Source organism: Macaca thibetana, chromosome 9, assembly GCF_024542745.1.
Source record: "Macaca thibetana thibetana isolate TM-01 chromosome 9, ASM2454274v1, whole genome shotgun sequence".
Taxonomy (NCBI): domain Eukaryota; kingdom Metazoa; phylum Chordata; class Mammalia; order Primates; family Cercopithecidae; genus Macaca; species Macaca thibetana.
The window spans coordinates 119,143,320-119,160,881 of record NC_065586.1 but is presented as its reverse complement, the minus strand read 5'-3'; the positions used below and the strand labels follow the sequence as shown (position 1 = coordinate 119,160,881).

The 17,562-nt window shown below is 47.2% G+C and overlaps 1 long non-coding RNA gene across 1 annotated transcript in view; it reads left to right on the top strand.

Annotated features, from left to right (window-relative positions):
* Positions 1-342: 342 nt before the first annotated feature.
* Positions 343-17,562, top strand: part of LOC126962354 (uncharacterized) — a 20,118-nt gene continuing 2,898 nt past the window's right edge. Inside the window, exons 1-2 of the long non-coding RNA XR_007728666.1 lie at positions 343-1,058; positions 1,285-1,521. This is a non-coding gene — a long non-coding RNA (uncharacterized LOC126962354). The remainder of the gene's footprint in view (positions 1,059-1,284; positions 1,522-17,562) is intronic.

Below are 17,562 nucleotides of genomic sequence, written 5' to 3'. Positions count from 1 at the left end.
CTGCAGTCTTTACCTCCTTGGCTCAAGCAATCCTCCCACCTCAGCCTCCCAAGTAGTTGGGACTATAGGCAAAGCCACCACACCCAGCTAATTTTTGTATTTTCTGTAGAGACCAGGTCTCACCATATTGCCCAGACTGGTCTTGAACTTCTGGGTTCAAGTAATCCTCACGCCTTGGCCTCCCAAAGTGCTGGGATAACACTGTGCCCAGCGCTCTTTTTCAAGCTGGCAACCTAGTGGTCTCTTATTTAGTAAGTTGATGTGGGTGGAAGCTTTGGCTTTGATAGAAAGAGGAGTAAGAATTTTTTGTTTTATTTTGTTTTTGTTCAACTAGAAGGAGAGATGAGAGGAGAAGAGACACGGAATGGCATGGTGTTTGCCCCACTCTTCCAAACCCCATGGACTGACTTGGAGCCTGATACGGAGAGAGACTGAGTCCAGAATGAGGAGCTGTTAACATACAGAACTTGAGTGACTTTGAGCACAGGTAGCATGGCTGTAGGACTCAGGTGTACTGGTGAAGGAGACCAGTCTTGCACCTCTTTACAGAGTTGACTCAAGCACCCCTGGCTTAGACCCTAGACTACTCATGGTGGGCCCCGCAGCAGTGGCAGTGGGATTAGGCAGCAATAAATTATTTGGAAAGACATGAGGCCATTCAAGAAGAGAGAGGACAGCTGGAGAACTGGCTCAGAAAAAAGCAGGAAACAAGACTGTCCAGACAGCAGCAGGCACAGAGTCCCACGAGACAGGCTTGCCAGTTAGACCATGGCTGCTGTGGGAGCCACCAACACAGGCCCTCACCAGCATGGCCACCAGCCTCTGCAGCCTCTGCTGGGAACAACACCAACTGGCCTGCATCCCTGCACCTCTCTCCCAAGGTGCAAAGGCTCTGCTGGGAGCATCTAATAGATCAAGCCTAGGTGATATGCCTCATCCCAGCCACCAACAATGGGAAGATAACAGATTCGCCCCACTTCAGCTTCCTCTGCCTCCACCTCCAAGATCCATGCGATGGTGTGATTCCCCTGTATCTCATGTCAGGTGGCCTAAACATGGTAAATGTCCCCTCGAAACACCTGGGTGTTGTGGAGAAAGTTAAGTGAGAACATGCATATGAAGTGCTTGGCACACAGTGTGGGCTGGCACACAAGGCAGGCTGGCACATGGGGGGCTGGCACACAGTGCGGGCTGGCACACGGGGGTGGGCACACAGGGTGGGCTCATTAATGTCTGCTGTGATCATTGTTACAACATGTATTATTATTTTAATACTTATTGCAGATGAGACCCAGATTTGACCAATTGGATGATCTTACCAGGATCTCTGACTCCTGGGAGAGTGATTAAGTTTGGTGCAAAAGCAGTGGAAGAAGGTGCTATTTTAGTGGAATTCTAAAGCGACAGCTTTTGCATAGAAAACATTCCATTACAGATGAGGAATAATCAACAAGATCTAATCAATACATATCTAATCAATAACCAGCCTGCTAACTATGTGCACTGTGCTCCACAGAACGGGTAAGTGAAATCGTTTGGATCCTCAGATTAACCGGGAAGAAGAGATCTTTGGGACAGAGGCTGTTGGATGCCTCCCCCAGCACCCTCTTTCCTCTTCCCTGTAACAGACTCCAATTTTTTGGAGGGCACATTGCTGCCTGGAATAAAGAACTATATATCCCAGGCTTCCTTGCAGCTAGGATTGTCAAGCTATTTGATTTTAGCCAACCAGGTACAAGTGGAGGTGTCGAAAATGCCTCTGGGAAGTCTGCTATAGGATTTCTGTTCTGTGCAGCCAAAATTCATGCTACCCAGCACAGCCTTAGTATCTTCATCTCTATTTAATGCAAGGTGAAGCTGGAGCTCAGAGGGATGAAGCAGCCAGTCCAAGAAATTGCTAGGCTGATGCAGTCAGGTCCTCTAACCTTGAGAATCATGCTACTTTCCAACATAACCGCCCCATCCTGTGTTTTAAAAAATCAACATTATTGAGTATAATTTGCAAGCCATAAAATGTACCAATTTTAAGTACATAGTGCAATGTTTTGTCAAATGCATATACCCTTGTAACCACCACCACAATCAAGATAAAGAGCATTTCCTGGTCCCTGGAAAGTTCCTGCTTCATTGCTATCTCTCTCTCTCCCCTGGCCTCGGGCAACCACTGACCCGTTTTCTGTCACTATAGATTAGTTTTGCCCGTTCTAGAATTTCATCTAAATGGACTCATTTGATATCTGCTCTGTTGTGTCTGGCTTCTTTAGCTCAGCAGAATGTTTTTGGAGCGATCTAAGTTGTTGCTGGTATTAGTGGTTCACTCTTTTTTTTTTTTTTTTTTTTTTTTTTTTGCAGTCTAGTATGCCTTTGTATGGATGTGCCACTATTTGTTCACCTGCTCATCTGTTGATGCACACTTGGTTTGTTCTCTGTTTAGGATGACTGTTAACATTTTTGTGCAAGTCTTTGTGTAGACATATGCTTTCATTTCTCTTGACTAATACGTAGGAGTGAAATTGCTGGGTCATACAGTAGGGTTGTATCAGTCCATTCTCACACTGCTATGAAGAAATACCCAAGACTGGGTAATTTATAAAGGAAAGAGGTTTAGTTGACTCACAGTTCTGTGGAGCTGGGGAGGCCTCAGAAAACTTAGAATCATGGTGGAAGGGGAAGCAAACCCGGGGAAGGTTTTATAAGGGGAAGCCCCCATGTTCAATTACCTCCCACTGGGTCCCTCCCACCACATGTGGAGATTACAGGAACTACAATTCAGACGAGAATTGGGTGGGGACACAGCCAAACTATGTCAAGGGTTGCGTTTAAATTTATAAGAAACTGTTGAACAGTTTTTGAAAGTATTTCACAGTATTTTGTCTTTAAAAACACTGAATTCTAGAATCTGAGTTTTAAACAAAGAAATTTGGAAGTGTCTGGTTTATTTAGGTGAGGTTCACCCTAGGCCCTCCTGGGGGACCTGCCTTTGGGGCATATACTCCCTTAGATCCCAAAGATCAGATCCAAAATCATTGTTCAGTCTCTAAGTACTTTCATGAGGTTGAACATGTTACTTAACCTCGATGAGAACACTTAACTTCAATGAGAACTAGCTCCTTCTATAACATGGAGGATAACAATAGCAATACCTACCTCACCTGGCTGTTGTTAGGATTAAGTGAGATACCATTTGCAGAAATGGATGGCATATCATCATTGCTTGCTACCTGGATATTAGCTTTATGATGAGGGGATTTTGCTAGAGAATAAGGCATCTTTTGTGCTCTACAGTTGAAGGGCTATCTATCATCAGGTTTTATAAGTCGTAGAAATAAGTCCTTTCAAATGGATTTGCTTCAACAGTTCATATTAGAATTGTTGACACTTCTTGGAGTCCTCATAGTCTAGAAGGCTATGTGTAACTCAGCAGGTGGGAAGGCTGTTGACAACATTAATTGTTTCATAAATAGTGTCAAGATGAGATTTTCCCCCCCTCTGGCTTAAGCCAAGTTACTGAAAAACCAATACTGTGCCATATGTTTATACTTTCCTTGGCACATAAACCAGATATTTTACAGACAGGGATGGGTAATAAAAGGCAAGTACTCACTCAAGTCACATGTTTTGATTCTCCGTCAAAGAAAAACAGCCATAACCATCCCAATTCCACTGAAACTCTATCAGAATTAGTTGTAAATCTCAAACATAGGAGATAGCACCTTAAGTAGAAATGGCTACAGAACTAAGAAAAGCCCCCTTTCTAGCTGGCTGACACATCAAGGAAAACTCTGAATATGTGCCCCATTTTCTCACTGGTTGTTCGTATAGCAAATAAGTTAGGCGGGTACATCTGGCATTAGGTAGGCTCACCAAAGGATTGTCATCATTACTAATGGCAAATCTGGTGACCCATTAGAATTCTTAAAAGTTGAATTGTTACAAGTAGACGGCTCCCAAGGAGGCCCGGCCTCCTGATGACCTGCGGTTATTTTCCATCACAGAGGAATTGCATCTTGTATAAGGTCAACGTAAGTACATGCTGCAAGAGACAGACAGTGAGGGAAATTGGTTCTGTCTGAGTGTATGCCCTGGGGTGAGAGTGGGACCCAGGACCTGACCCTGTTCTTTCCTCCAAAGCCTTGTTTCTGGGGCCCTCTCTGAGTGTGAGAATCACACTGAAGTTGAATGTGACTTTGGGATTTCAAGTTTTGTCTTCTTCCTACCACCCAGCCCCTAAATGTCAGCTATTTCATGATGGTGCTCTGCTCCCCTGCCCAAGAAGATCCTCTACACCTGAGGTGGGCCTGCTGGGAGACAACATGTCAGTGTCCCACGTGGCAAATAAACATGGCAGGGATCTGCACTTGAGGTTGATTTAAAGAACTTTCCAGAGTGATTTTGTCACTTTGCACCACATTCATTCCTGGTGGTTATCACTCTCTTCTTCCCTCACTAGAGGAGATTTTTGCCCCCATCTCCTCTAGTGGCAGCTAGGGCCCTCCTCTGTGTTTGGGTGGTTATGTTTCTAGAACGTGGGCATTGGGCCTGGAATGACCCTAGCAAATGATCACTCAGCTGCTTCCCTTAGCAATGAGACTTCTCTTCACAAACAGATACACAGAACCACAGCCCGTGAAACAGACGAGAGAGCTGCCCCAGGGAAGCTGGGCTGGGGGTGAAGTTTCTAAAAAACTCACCATTTTGGTGATGAGAAAACATGCTGGTAGCTTCACATTTCTGACACCTGTAAGCAGAACATGATACAATTGCAAGCATTTATTTTTTTTTCTGGAAGAAATTACCAGAAACTGTTGACAGTGATTCCCTCCGTGGGATGGGGTGGAGAAGTGAGTGGCTTTTCAAAAAAAATTCCTGGTGGGGCCTTGGCTCACGCCTGTAATCCCAACACTTTGGGAGGCCAGGACAGGCAGATCACCTGAGGTCAGGAGTTTGAGATCAGCCTGGCCAACATGGTGAAACCCCGTCTCTACTAAAAATACAAAAATTAGTCAGGTGTGGTGGTGGGAATCTGTAATTGCAACTACTCAGGAGACTGAGGCAGGATAATTACTTGAACCTGGGAGGCGGAGGTTGCAATGAGCTAAGATGGAGCCACTGCATTCCAGTCTGGGTGACAGAGCAAGACTCTGTCTCAATAAATAAATTAATAATTTTTAAAAATATCCTTTTATGTAAGAGGCAGTAGGGCATAGTTGTTCCACTAGAGACCGGGTTCGAATCACAGCACTGCCCCTTCTGACCTGGGTGATCTTGGCCATGTTCATTTTCCCTGTGCATCTGTGTTCTTATCCATAAATCAGGGGTAATAACTGTGTCTGTCTTACACGATTTTTGTATACTTAAAACCATAGTGGGTGCTGTATAAATATTAGTTACTTCTCTTTCTCTTCTTGAACTTTCTAAGTGTACCGCTTTCATTTATTTGCAAAAGGTCAATATGTATTATCTTTGTGTATTAGTCCATTTTCACACTGCTATAAAGATACTACCTGAGACTGGGTAATTTATAAAGGAAAGAGGTTAATTGACTCACAGTTCCACATAACTGGGGAGGCCTCAGGAAACTTACAATCATGGCAGAACGGGAAGCAGGCGCTTCTTACATGGTGGGAAGGAAGAGAGAAGAAAGCAAAGGGGGAAAGAGCCCCTTATAAAACCATCAGATCTCGTGAGAACTCACTATTATGAGAACAGCATGAGGGAAACTGCCCCCATGATCCAGTCACCTTCCTCCCTTGACACATGGTGGTTACAATTCGAGATGAGATTTGGGTGGGGACACAGAGCCAAACCAAATCACTGTGCAATAAGATTATCTAATTTTCTTCCTTATGACGTTCTCTATTTATAAAATCCAAATAAGCATTTAAAAAACAAAAGAGGCCAGGCACAGTGGCTCGCATCTGTAATCCCAGCACTTTGGGAGGTCAAGCAGAAGGACTGAGGCCAGGAGTTCAAGACCACCCTGACCAATATAGTGAGACCCTATGTCTAAAAAGTATTAAAGTAAAACAATTTTTTAAATTAAAAAACAAAATATAATTTCCCCAATGTTTGTATGAGACACCCAAATGAGTGGGTGAACTGGGGAAGGGGGAAGGTCAAACACCCTGTTTTCTGGGGTCACATAGACAGAAACCAAACAGAAGGCTGATGACTACCCAGGCTGGGTCGTGTGTCTTGGTGGCCCATTTTGGCTGGGTCTCTGCTGGTCTCATTGGCTGCTCAGGAGATGGGCTGGCTGTGTGAAGTATCTCTGGGGATCATTAGTCTAGAAAGGATTCATTCTGGAAGAAACTAGGCCCTCTGCCACCCTGGCTCTGACAAGACTGCTGAAACATTTTTTTTTTACTTACATTTTAATTAGGACAGTCACCCTTTGGTGAAAATGGCAAAATTCTTGTACTTAAGAATCAATAAAATGTGCACAGTCTAAAATGAGATTAATAATGGCCAACCTGTCTATTTTGGGCATAATTATTTATTCATCAAAGAAAACCAGCTGCTTAAAACCATAGTCCATCATGAACGCATAAGACACTTCCACTTCAGTTCTGTTGTTAAAATTCCCCTCTATTGCTCCGTCTGGTGTTAAATATAAAAAGCAGGAAGGTTCATTCTCTACCTGCATACATTTTAAATAAGAATTTCAACATTATCTTGTCCATTTAAAATAATTGTATGAAAATGTGAAGAAATATGATCTTGTAAAAGCTGCAGTCTGACGCACCCAGGGAGTGAACAAGAAAGAGCAAAGCCGTTATTATTTAAAATTCATGGAGACCGTGGTAAGATTGATCGCAAGAAGCTCCTTTCCAGGACAGTCCTGGAGCCTTGAGGTGAGAGGCTGACACAGGACTGGGGGATCAACCAGGGACCCAGACCCAGGACAGACCAGAGGAGCGGCCACCCACTGCTTTGGCCTAGACAGAGACAGGACAGAGAGCCGCTGGCCACTCGGGATTTTTACACTGCATTGGTTCCCATCAGGCCTGCTCTGGGACAAGAGGAAGGGACCAACGTCTCCATGTGGGGTTTGGGCCAGTCTGAGCCTCCAAGTTGCATCCTGTAGACAGGGGCACAGTGGAGGCTGGGGTTGTGGAACAGAGAGCTCAGGACTGACTGAGAAGAGGAGAGAGAGGACGTAATTTCTCTCTGCTTTGGACTTCAGCTGGAGTTTGAATAATTACCATCCCATTGCTGTGATCCTCAGCTCCCAGAGGGCAACAGTAACTGGGCATCACAAAACATTTCCCCTCCCCTGTGTCTACACATCCTCACTGGTCCCTGCAATAGAGGGGTCCTGGACTGAGCCTACAGAATTGGGTTCAATTCTGCTGTTTTCTTTCTGTGTGACTGTATCAGTTTCCTATTACTATTCTAAACAAAGTACCACGAATTCAGGGGCTTAAAACAACACAATTGCATTATCTTGTAGTTTAGCAGGTTAGAAGTCCAAAGTGGGTCTCACTGGGATAAGATCAAGGTGTTGGCAGGGCTGAGCTTCTGGAAACTCTAGGGGACACTCCGTGTCTTTGCCTTTTCCAACTACAGGAGGCTGCTCACACTCCTTGCCTCATAGTGCCCATCCTGCATCTTCAAAGCCAGCAAGAAGGGTCGAGTCTTTTTCACATCAATCACAAACTCTGCTGCCTGTCTCTTTCTCCTATAGAAACTCTTGTCATCACAAGGGTTATCCAGGACAATCTCCCTATCTTAACATCCTTAACTTAGTCACATGCGCAAAGTCCCTTTTGCCATGGAAGGTAACATATTCACCACTTCAGGGGATTAGTGAGTGAACATTTTCAGAAGCCATTATTCTGCTTATACAGTTACCTTGGCCAAGTCAGTTGGCCTTTGTGGGCCTCAGTTTCTCTAGCCTTAAAGTGGAGCAGTACCCACTACCTCATGGTGTTTTTATGAGGATCTAAGGAGGTGGAGCAATAAATGCACTTTGTAATCTGTTAATTTCCTTAGCAAGAAAAGATATTTTTGGTGCATTTGAAATTAAAAAGTCTTTTCTGGAAGGTTCTGGATTCTGCCAAGGATTCTGCTTCACTGAATATAACATTTTTTCCCCTCCTCAAACAAGTTTGTGTTCACAGACAGCTCTGTTCCTGCTTCATCTAGAATCTCAGACTGGAGGTAAACAGTGAATTCTAGGGAGCTCTATGTGTGCACTTGAAGTCAGGATATTTTCACACATACCCTTTGTCAGTCCCGACAGAGTGCAGGAGAGGGCTGGTCTCATATGTGTAGAAAGCGAGAATGGGTGAAACCAGGCTCCATGGCAGTGGTTGGTGAAGTGAGCACAAGCCCCTGCCAATGACAAGAAGAGGCCTGTGGTGCAGTAGAAAGAGCCCTAGACTGGGGAGTCCAAGTGCTGGCTCCCCTGTTATGTGGTTGACCTTGGGCAGTTCATTCCTGGGCATTGTCTCTACTTCCCCATTGGTAACAGGTGGGAGGCAGAGGTCCCCACCCCTGGCCCCTTGTTAGCACCTTTAAGATTCTGTGTGGCCAATGAAGTCCCAGTGGGGACTCAGATTTAACAGCGCCTGGCTGATTTGGGTGCAGCTTGTGGCTCAATAATCCCCAAAGCCCCTCATTACTGAAGGGCCAGGAATCTGGATCTAGAACTAGACTCCGGTGCATTGACTGATTCAGGATTTCTCAAGGCATGCCCATGGATCATCTGTCTTAGAGCCACATTACAGTCACCCTGGGACATGGGTAGGAATTTATGAAAATACAGATGCCCAGGCCCCAACTCCATCTACAGGCTGGAGTCCAGGAATCTGCATTTGAGTAAGTAACAAGCTTCCTGGTGATTCTGATGTGCTCCCAAATTTGAGAACCAAAACTCTGACCACAAGGTCAGCCTCGTGAAAGTGGGGCTCACTGCAATTCCATTTGAACCCTCCTGGCTTCTTCCCAGGTCTCCAAGAGCCTCAGTCCCCTTGCTTCCTGGCACTCTTTCTCAGGACACAAATCAAGCACTGGCTTTCATAAGGCTGCCCAGCCTGTGTCTCCAATGCCCCGTGCGCTCGGGTCCTACCAGGGAAGAAATCCCTGTAGAGGAAAAGAGCTCTTGGAATAAGGAGTTGCCATATGGGAGCAGGAATGAGAAGGGGCTGAGAAGGGGCTGAGAAGGCCAGGTCAGCCCCACCTCCTTATTTCCTGCCTGCAGGTGAGTCGCCACCTGTCTCTGACATGCCCGCAGCTGCCCGGAGCTCCCCGGCCCCTCCCCATCTTTCCCTTTAAACTCTGTCATTTGTACAGCCTATTAACCTTTAACTTTATGACTACCCAAAGATGAAATACTGGCAGCATTTAAGGCTGAGAATACGCCAGACCTACCTTCTTAGTTTGCAACAAGGGTGAAGCACTTTCTCTTAAATCAGTCATTTTTAATATCAGTCACAGAGACGCTACCCAAGGAGAGTATTTTTGGCTCCACATAGCGAGCTGATTCATAATAAATGTGGCAGCACTCGTTTCTACCTCCACACCTCCCCTAGGAACAGGACTTCTTTCCTTTAGTTCCTGGGATAAAACCCTCTAGGTATTAATAACGCCACCACTTATGGAATATCTACCATGGGCTAGGTCAGTTGCAAGATGTCAAATTCGCATCAAGACCCTGCTGAAATACGCATATTTACCTTCACTTTCAGATGAGGCTCAGAGAGTTTAAGTAGCCTGACTAAGGCCACCCAGCTACTGAATGCCCAAATTGGGATTGAATCCTAGGTCTGTTGGACTCCAAATTCTGTGCAGATAAGCCCAAATTATCTAAGAACTTTTAGTGACAGTTGCTGTTTCAAGTTGCTATGAGAGGCCAGGCACGGTGGCTGACAACTTTAATCCCAATACTTTGTGAGGCGGAGGTGGGTGGATCACTTGAGGTCAGGAGTTTGAGACCAGCCTGGCCAACATGGTGAAACCCCAACTCTACTAAAAATACACACAAAAAAAATTAGTCAGACATGGTGGTTCATGCCTGTAGTCCAGCTACTCCAGAGGTTGAGGCAGGAGAATTGCTTGAACCTGGGAGATGGAGGTTGCCATAGTCAAGATCATGCCACTGCACTCCAGCCTGGGTGACAGAGTGAGACTCAAAAATAAAAAATAATAATAATAATAACAAAAATAAGAGAGAAACCAAATTGCTATGAGAATGTCCCAGGAGTGCACTAGCCTTAGTGAGAAGATGGCCCCCAAGGGGCTGGTGGAAAGTCCTTTGACCCAAATGAGGTTGAGATCCAGCTGTGCCGCTTGCTTGAGGATGACCAATCATCCCAGCTTGCCCGGGACTGTGTGGTTTCAGCACTGAAATTCCCAGGCAGACAGAGACATTTGGTCACCCTGCTTACCAAACACATACTACCCCTGAGCCTTGGGCTCCCAACTGTGCAGTGGAGACAGTGCTGCCTGCCTCACAGCAGGGCGTGGGGCTCCTCCCATACAGTAGTTTCTGGTGGTCTGGTGCTAACAGCATGGGGTGTCACCGGGACGCCACGGAGACTGGTTACCAGAGAAGTTAGGGAGCCAAAGGCAGGTGCGAGGCTGGATGGGGCACTCAGAGTGAAGGCCTGAGCACCTGGGAACCAAGAAAGACCTGATCTGAAGGGCACACACTTGACCTTGTCCCCTTGCCCTGCTTTACATTCCTCCCTAGCACTGACCACCCCTGTCACATTGATTTACATATCCTGCCTGTTGTAGTGCGCCAACTAGCATGTAAGCTCTGGGAGGGGAGCAGAGGGAATTTTGTCTGCTTCATTGCTATGTTCCTGGCACCTAGCGCAGCACCTGGAACTTGCATAAGCTCCCAATACCTTTTTTGTTAAATGAATGAATGGATGCATGAATGAATTAATGGCTGAAAGAACATATGAACAAACTAGGGGGTTTTCTGTTGCTCTTGAAGAGCAGCACCAGATGGCCAGCAGACTCAAGACTGAGTTGCCGAGGGCTGCTAAGGGTCATCCTATCCCAGATGACGACAAGCTCACTGTGATCTGCAGCCATTACCTTGCTGCTTCCGGAACCCACTCTCCACCAATGCCACCTGCTGGCCTGGATTCTTTGTGGCGTTTCTCTCCCACAGAATGAAAATCTCTGAAGCTGAATCTGGGCTATGGCCTCCTCTTGGAACTAAGCAAACCTCCACCCAGCGCTGGCACTGGGTGCATGACCGATCAGGTGGTTCTGTTTGAAGCTATGCTCTGGGGTACCTGGAATGACATCGGGAAGTCTGCACCTGGGTAATATAGCCTGTGACAGAACTCTGTCACCTCTGGCCCCCACGCACTATGCTGACTGTGACTCCACCACCTGGCTGCCGCATCATGACTCTAACAGTGCAGGCAGTGGGCGGCAGCAGAGGCTCACAGAACTCACAGCAAATTTGGGACCCTGGCAGGGGCCTAATTCATGCATTAGTCCTCGCTGTGATGTCCCTAACTTTTTAACATTTATGTAAAAGTTTCTCTCTTGTTTTAGTCCCATTTTATGGTTAGCATAAGGCCAGTCTGAAAGATAATATATTGTGACTGTTATATTATTTATTTTCAAGCCAACTTATTGATTATTGCGTGCTGCAAATGACAAATGGTGCCTGTGCACGGCACGGTCAGCAGGTTCTATTAAAGAAATGATAGTATTGCTCATGGATTGTTAAAAGGTTCAGTTTAGGTTCTTTATAGGTTTATATCCATCACTATTTAATGACCAAATGATGAAAAATATGAGCAGTGGGGACAATTTTTTTTCTTCTGGAGTTTTATGTTTAAGCAGTTAGCAAAATAAGATACACCATTTTGGTGGGGGCACGGGGCAGTGGCAAGGGGAGTGCAGTAAGATTTTATTTCTCCAGATTTAATAAACTGTAATAATTAATGCTATAGCTATTTAACCTAGAGGAAGATGCTGAGAAAGCACCGTGCTGCCAGGCTGAGAGATAAGCCACGATAATCTGGCATCCAGGGGTCTTGCTGGTGAGGGTCCCGGTGGTTTCAACACCAGATTGTAGCCATCTGCTTCTTGTGGCTTTGGGGGTGGAGGTCTGGGGGTCATGCCAAGGCTAGGAGGAAAATGACAGGCATCATTGGAAACGGTTTTCCTTGTTGGATAGAAAGGGCCTGGTCAAAACTTCCTGGCCTGGTGGGAAGTAGAGAGGGACAGCAGGCTCTGCACATAAGATTGACTGTTTCGAGTCTGCAAAGCCACAGGCCCTCAAAGCAACCCAAGGGAGGAAGACTGGTCCCCAGGCACTTTCCACGGGGCTCAGGGAGGCTGTTGGAGATGAGCAGGCATCCCAGAGCCCCAAGGCTCAGCCTTGGCACTCAATATGCTGAACCAAGAAAAGCCAGAAAAGCCTCAGACTGTATGATGGTGATCTGGGGATGCCCACCAGCCTGCCATTGTCCCAGACCATCTGGTTGAACTCCTCAAGGTGCTGCAGTAAGAGAGGGCTGGAGCAGGCTGGGCTGAGATGACCTGTAGGAGAGTGAGTGGAGAGATCTCTTTCTCCCTTGAGGGGCTTTCACAGAACTACTCCCAGAAGGCCCTGGAGACCTACTCTCAGGACGTGCCTCAGTGGTCAAGTCTTTCCAGAGAAGTATCTGTATGGCGGGCCCTCCCAGCTGTGGTTCCCAATAATGCTTTTAGAACAGCAGCTCTGCCTGGGACACGCTTGCAGTGGCCCTTTCTGAGGTGTTCAGGGGGCCAAGCCTTGGGCCCTCTCTCCCCCAGTGTTACTGAGCTTGCTCAAAAAGATGGGTGCTAAGTAGGAGGGGAGTGTCAGGCCAGGACACAGAGGGAGGCAATGGGATCTGAAGATACTTCCACATCTGGCAGAAGCTGGTCACCAAAACCTGCTTCCTCTTTTCCTGGACACTAGCCAAATACATTTCCCAGCCTTCCTTGCTTTTATCAGGGTTAGGTCACCCCTTGGTATCTGTTGATCCCAGGCCTGACTCGTAAAGATCTCCCACATCCAGTCCTCTGTGATCTCACCCTTTCCATTGGCAATTTTCATGCCCAGGATGACCTCAGAAGTCACACGGTAAGGTTGTGAGGGTCTCCGCCCTCTGTCCCAGTGATGGTGGGGAACAACGCCCTGATCTCCCTCCCTTCACCACTACCCCACCATCCACCCGAACTGCTCTGTACTATTTGCATGAATGTGAAATCAGCTTGTTTGTTGGAGCCATGACTCATTTTTGGGTCTGTTAGTTTATCTCAACTAATACCCAGAAGTATGTGGTCCAGTTCTGTGGGATAACGCCTGTATTCATTGCAATTCTTTCAGAAATTCAACTCAAACCAGCTCGGGAATAATAGGAATTTGCTGCCCAGGTAACAGGTAGGATTCTGATGGGTTGGTCTCAGCCAGAGGTGGATCCAGGAAGAAGGTCTCCCCTACCCACTGCCCATTCAGGCTCGTGCTCTGGGGTCGGCTTTTCTCTCTAAGTTGGCAAGAAACTAATGACCTGTGATTGGCCCAGCTCGTAGCCACTTCCTGACCCAATCATAGTGGCCAAGCAAATGCAGCCCGCTGATTGGCCAGTCACTCTCCTCGGGCTGTGGGGAGAGAGAAGGGGTCTGAGCAGCCAAAATCAACAGCCGCCACACAGCAGTTGTCTCTTAACTGATTTATTCTAAACTTTTCAAGTTTTGTTGAGGTAGGAAGTATTTTGCTATCATAGATCATTTGGCTTTTCCCCCTGGCAGTGGAGTAAACTATCACATGAGAAGGAGGCCAGTCGTGAAGCCTTTTTTTTTTTTTTTTTTTTTTTTTTTTTTGAGACGGAGTTTCGCTCTTGTTGCCCAGGCTGGAGTGCAGTGGCTCGATCTCGGCTCACTGCAACCTCCGCCTCCCGGGTTCAAGTGATTCTCCTGTCTCAGCCTCCTGAGTAGCTGGGATTACAGGCGCATGCCACCACACCTGGCTAATTTTTGTATTTTCAGTGGATACGGGGTTTCACCATGTTGGCCAGGCTGGTCTCGAACTCCTGACCTCAAGTGATCCACCCGCCTCAGCCTCCTAAAGTTTTGGGATTACAGGCGTGAGCCACTGCGCCCAGCCTTGTCGTGAGGCTTTTAGCTGTACAACCTGGGACAAGGCCTTCATCCTCTCTGATCTGCTCAGGCCTCGGCTGTTTGTTCAGTGGGGCTGTGCACATCATCCAGGGAAGTATCAGGGCCATGTCAGAAAGCATGTATGGGAGGGCGTGGCATGCTGTGAAGAGATGCACAGGGGAACGGATCATTTCCGGGCACCACCCCCGCAAGGTTCACCACCAGGGCCTGCCTTGCCACATCCCTCTCTCTGAGAAAGGCTGCCATGCCCCTGTCCCAGGGCCCCTGACATGTGACAGTGGGTCACATGCCTTGCTCCCCCAGAGTGGCAATGATCTTAGCATCCTTCACCCACACAGCCTTGCTGAGCCCATGGAGATGCATGAAGACGTGAGGGACTCCAAGGTGAAGGGCTCAGGGCGACAGAGATGTTGGCTGTTTTAGCTCCACCCCGGGACTCCCGCACTTAACACTCTGCGCAGGCCACTTTTGCCCCCATAGCTCTGTGCCCGGTAGTCAGTTGTTCATGCTCTTTGAGCCTCAGTTTCCTGAACAGCAGAATGGGCATAGTAATTCCTGCCTCACAGGGTCGGAATTATTGTGAAAATTAAGTGAAATGTTAGATATGAAAGCACCTATCGCATTGCCTAGCACGTAGTGGGTGCCGAATAAATATATGTTTCCTTTTGTCAAAAGCGTAAATAATTGTAAACAGAACAGGCAGGCTTACTTGTTTGCATTTTGATTACACTTATTCCAAAATTGCTTTCTCAGTGGAGTGTGAAGAGTCGATATTAGTAATTCATACGCTGGTATGAAACTCTGCCCTCTTCTCTATTGTCACCTTAAAAAATGCCAACATTACAGAGAGACCCTGAGCCCTTTTCCCTGTTGTGTTCATTTCCTCAGGCTGCCATAGCAAATTACCATAAACGGGGCGACTGAAACAACAGAAATGTATTCTATTCCAGTTGAGGAGGCCAGAATTCTGAAATCAGAGTGTCAGCAGGGTTGGTCCCTTCTGGAGGCTCCAAGAGGCAGTCTATGCCGTACCCCTCTCCTGGTTTCTGGGGATTGCTGGCAATCCTCGGCGTCCCTGGGCTTGTAGCTGCATCCCTCCAGTCTGACTGCATAGTCCCACAGCCTTCTTTCCTCCATGTACCTGTGTATCTTCTCCCCTGCATACAAGAACACCAGTGATTAGATTGAGGGCCTGCCCTACTCCAGTATAACTTCACCTTAACCAGTTACATCTGCAGAGACCTGATGTTTAAAAAAAGCCCAATTCTGGGGTTCTGGTGGCCATGAATTTTGGAGGGACGCTACCCAACCCACTATCCCTGTCACTGGTGGGAGACGAAGGGATCACAAAGTAGGGCACAGAAAGACAGAAGTGGAGGGTCCTGGGGATTGCAGGCAAGTTTTGCTGCCTTCACAGGTTTTTTCCACGTCCATTTAAAAACTGACTGCCCCAGGAGATATTCTTGACCTCTGAAAAAGAATGTGTTCCGCCTTAAGAATACACCCAGTGTTTCCCTCCTAGGTGTGGCTGTCCAAGGAAGAAGAATGAACAAGAGAACTTCCCTTACTTCCTCCTTGTTCCCATGCCCCTTCCTCCACCCCCCACGGCCATTCCCCTGATGTCTTAAACACTATCGGTAGCAAATAGGAGCCCTCTTAAGGATGGTTTTATTGCCAGGAGCAAAGCTCACTCAGACTTAGCTTCAATAACCAGGGATTTATTAAACAGAGAAATCCACAAAGCCTGCGGAGTTAAGAGTCTGATTTTCCTCATGATGGCCAGGAACCAGGAAGCCAAGGCTCTCTGCATTCCTGGGGCCCTGTGGCCCCTCATTTCCACCTCTCTAAACCCAACTTGATCATTCTTTGCTCTGCCAACACCCGGGATGTCTCTGCTTTCTGTGCATCCAAGGGAAGGAAATCCTACATCACCTCTAGGCGACACTGTCCCAATTCCAGATACCCGGAACAGAGATTCTGATTGGTCCACCCCAGCCAATAGAGAGGCTCCCACTGGGTCAGGCATTCACCCAAAGTCCAGTCAGCAGCGAGCAAGCACCTGCTCACTGTGTAAACAGCACGAAGGCAGCTGCAGGGGGTGTCCCTGTGAAGGCGTGGATGGGCAGTTCTCTTGGAGAGGGATGAAGCGGTAGAGCACCCTAGAGAGCCTCAACAAGGACCTCAAAATAGTTCCTTCACCTCACACGGAGACCAAGGGAGGAGACCTTACACATGAAATCCTGCATGGGCTGTCCTGCTGCTCCTATCTTTTTCCACCAAAACTCCATGGGTCTCACCTTTTTCTCAGAACAGGCAGGTCCAGCCTTGAGCCAGTTACTTGACAATGAGTCCAAAATGGGAAGGCTGACTTTCTGTATATGTTTGTAGGCATTCATTTCCCTATCCATCTATTTATTCTCAGTGATGTACTACTTTCTGTGGCAGTAGCAGGCGTGTTATAAAACAGTAGATTGGTCTGCATGTGATTATCTGCAAGACTGAACTAAAAGTCACTGTCACTAGTTCTGAGTCTCGCCCATATGTGAGGGCAGTCAGTTCCCCCCTCATCTCCACTAGGCTGGAGGAGACTGAGGACCTTGGCTGCATGTCCAAGTGTAACACTCTCAAAGAGCCAAGAGAGGGAGGAGCTGGCAACGGCCCTGAGCTTCCTCACCTCCCACACAGGTCACGTCCGGGAATGGTGGCTGTGCTCCCAGTGGCTCTGGGACTACCGGGTCTCTGAAACACAGAGTCAATGGCAATGCCACAGCTGTCCACCTAATAGCATCAATGGTGAGGAGATGCTATCAGGCCAGCCCTGCAGAGGATTGGCTGGTCTTCACGATCCACGTGGGATGTCCCTACTGTTTCAGTTAACCCACAAATTGTCTCATTTCTACTAGATTTTATGGGTTACTGGAAACCCCAAGTGGACCTTTGTGGTCCAATATTTAGGTGCCATCTATAATTAATTTCTTTACTTACCTCACTGGCGGCCCCTTTGTAGGCTCTTTTGTTTTGTTTTGTTTTGTTTTCTGAGACAGAGTCTCACTCTGTTGCCAAGGCTGAAGTACAGTGGTGCAATCACAGCTCACTGCAGCCTTGAGTTCCTGGGCCCAAGCCATCCTCTCACTTCAGCCTCCTGAGTATCGGGGACTACAGAGGTGTGCCACCACACCCAGATAATTTTTTTTTCTTTTTGAGATGGAGTTTTGCTCTTGTTGCCCAAGTTGGAGTGCAATGGTGCGATCCCAGTCACTGCAACCTCCGCCTTCTGGGTTCAAGCGATTCTCCTGCTTCAGTCTCCCAAGTAGCTGGGATTACAGGTGTGCTCCACCACACCCAGCTAATTTTTTGTATTTTTAGTAGAAATGGGGTTTCACCATCTTAGCCAGGCTGGTCTTGAACTCCTGACCTCAGGTGATCTGCCCGCCTCGG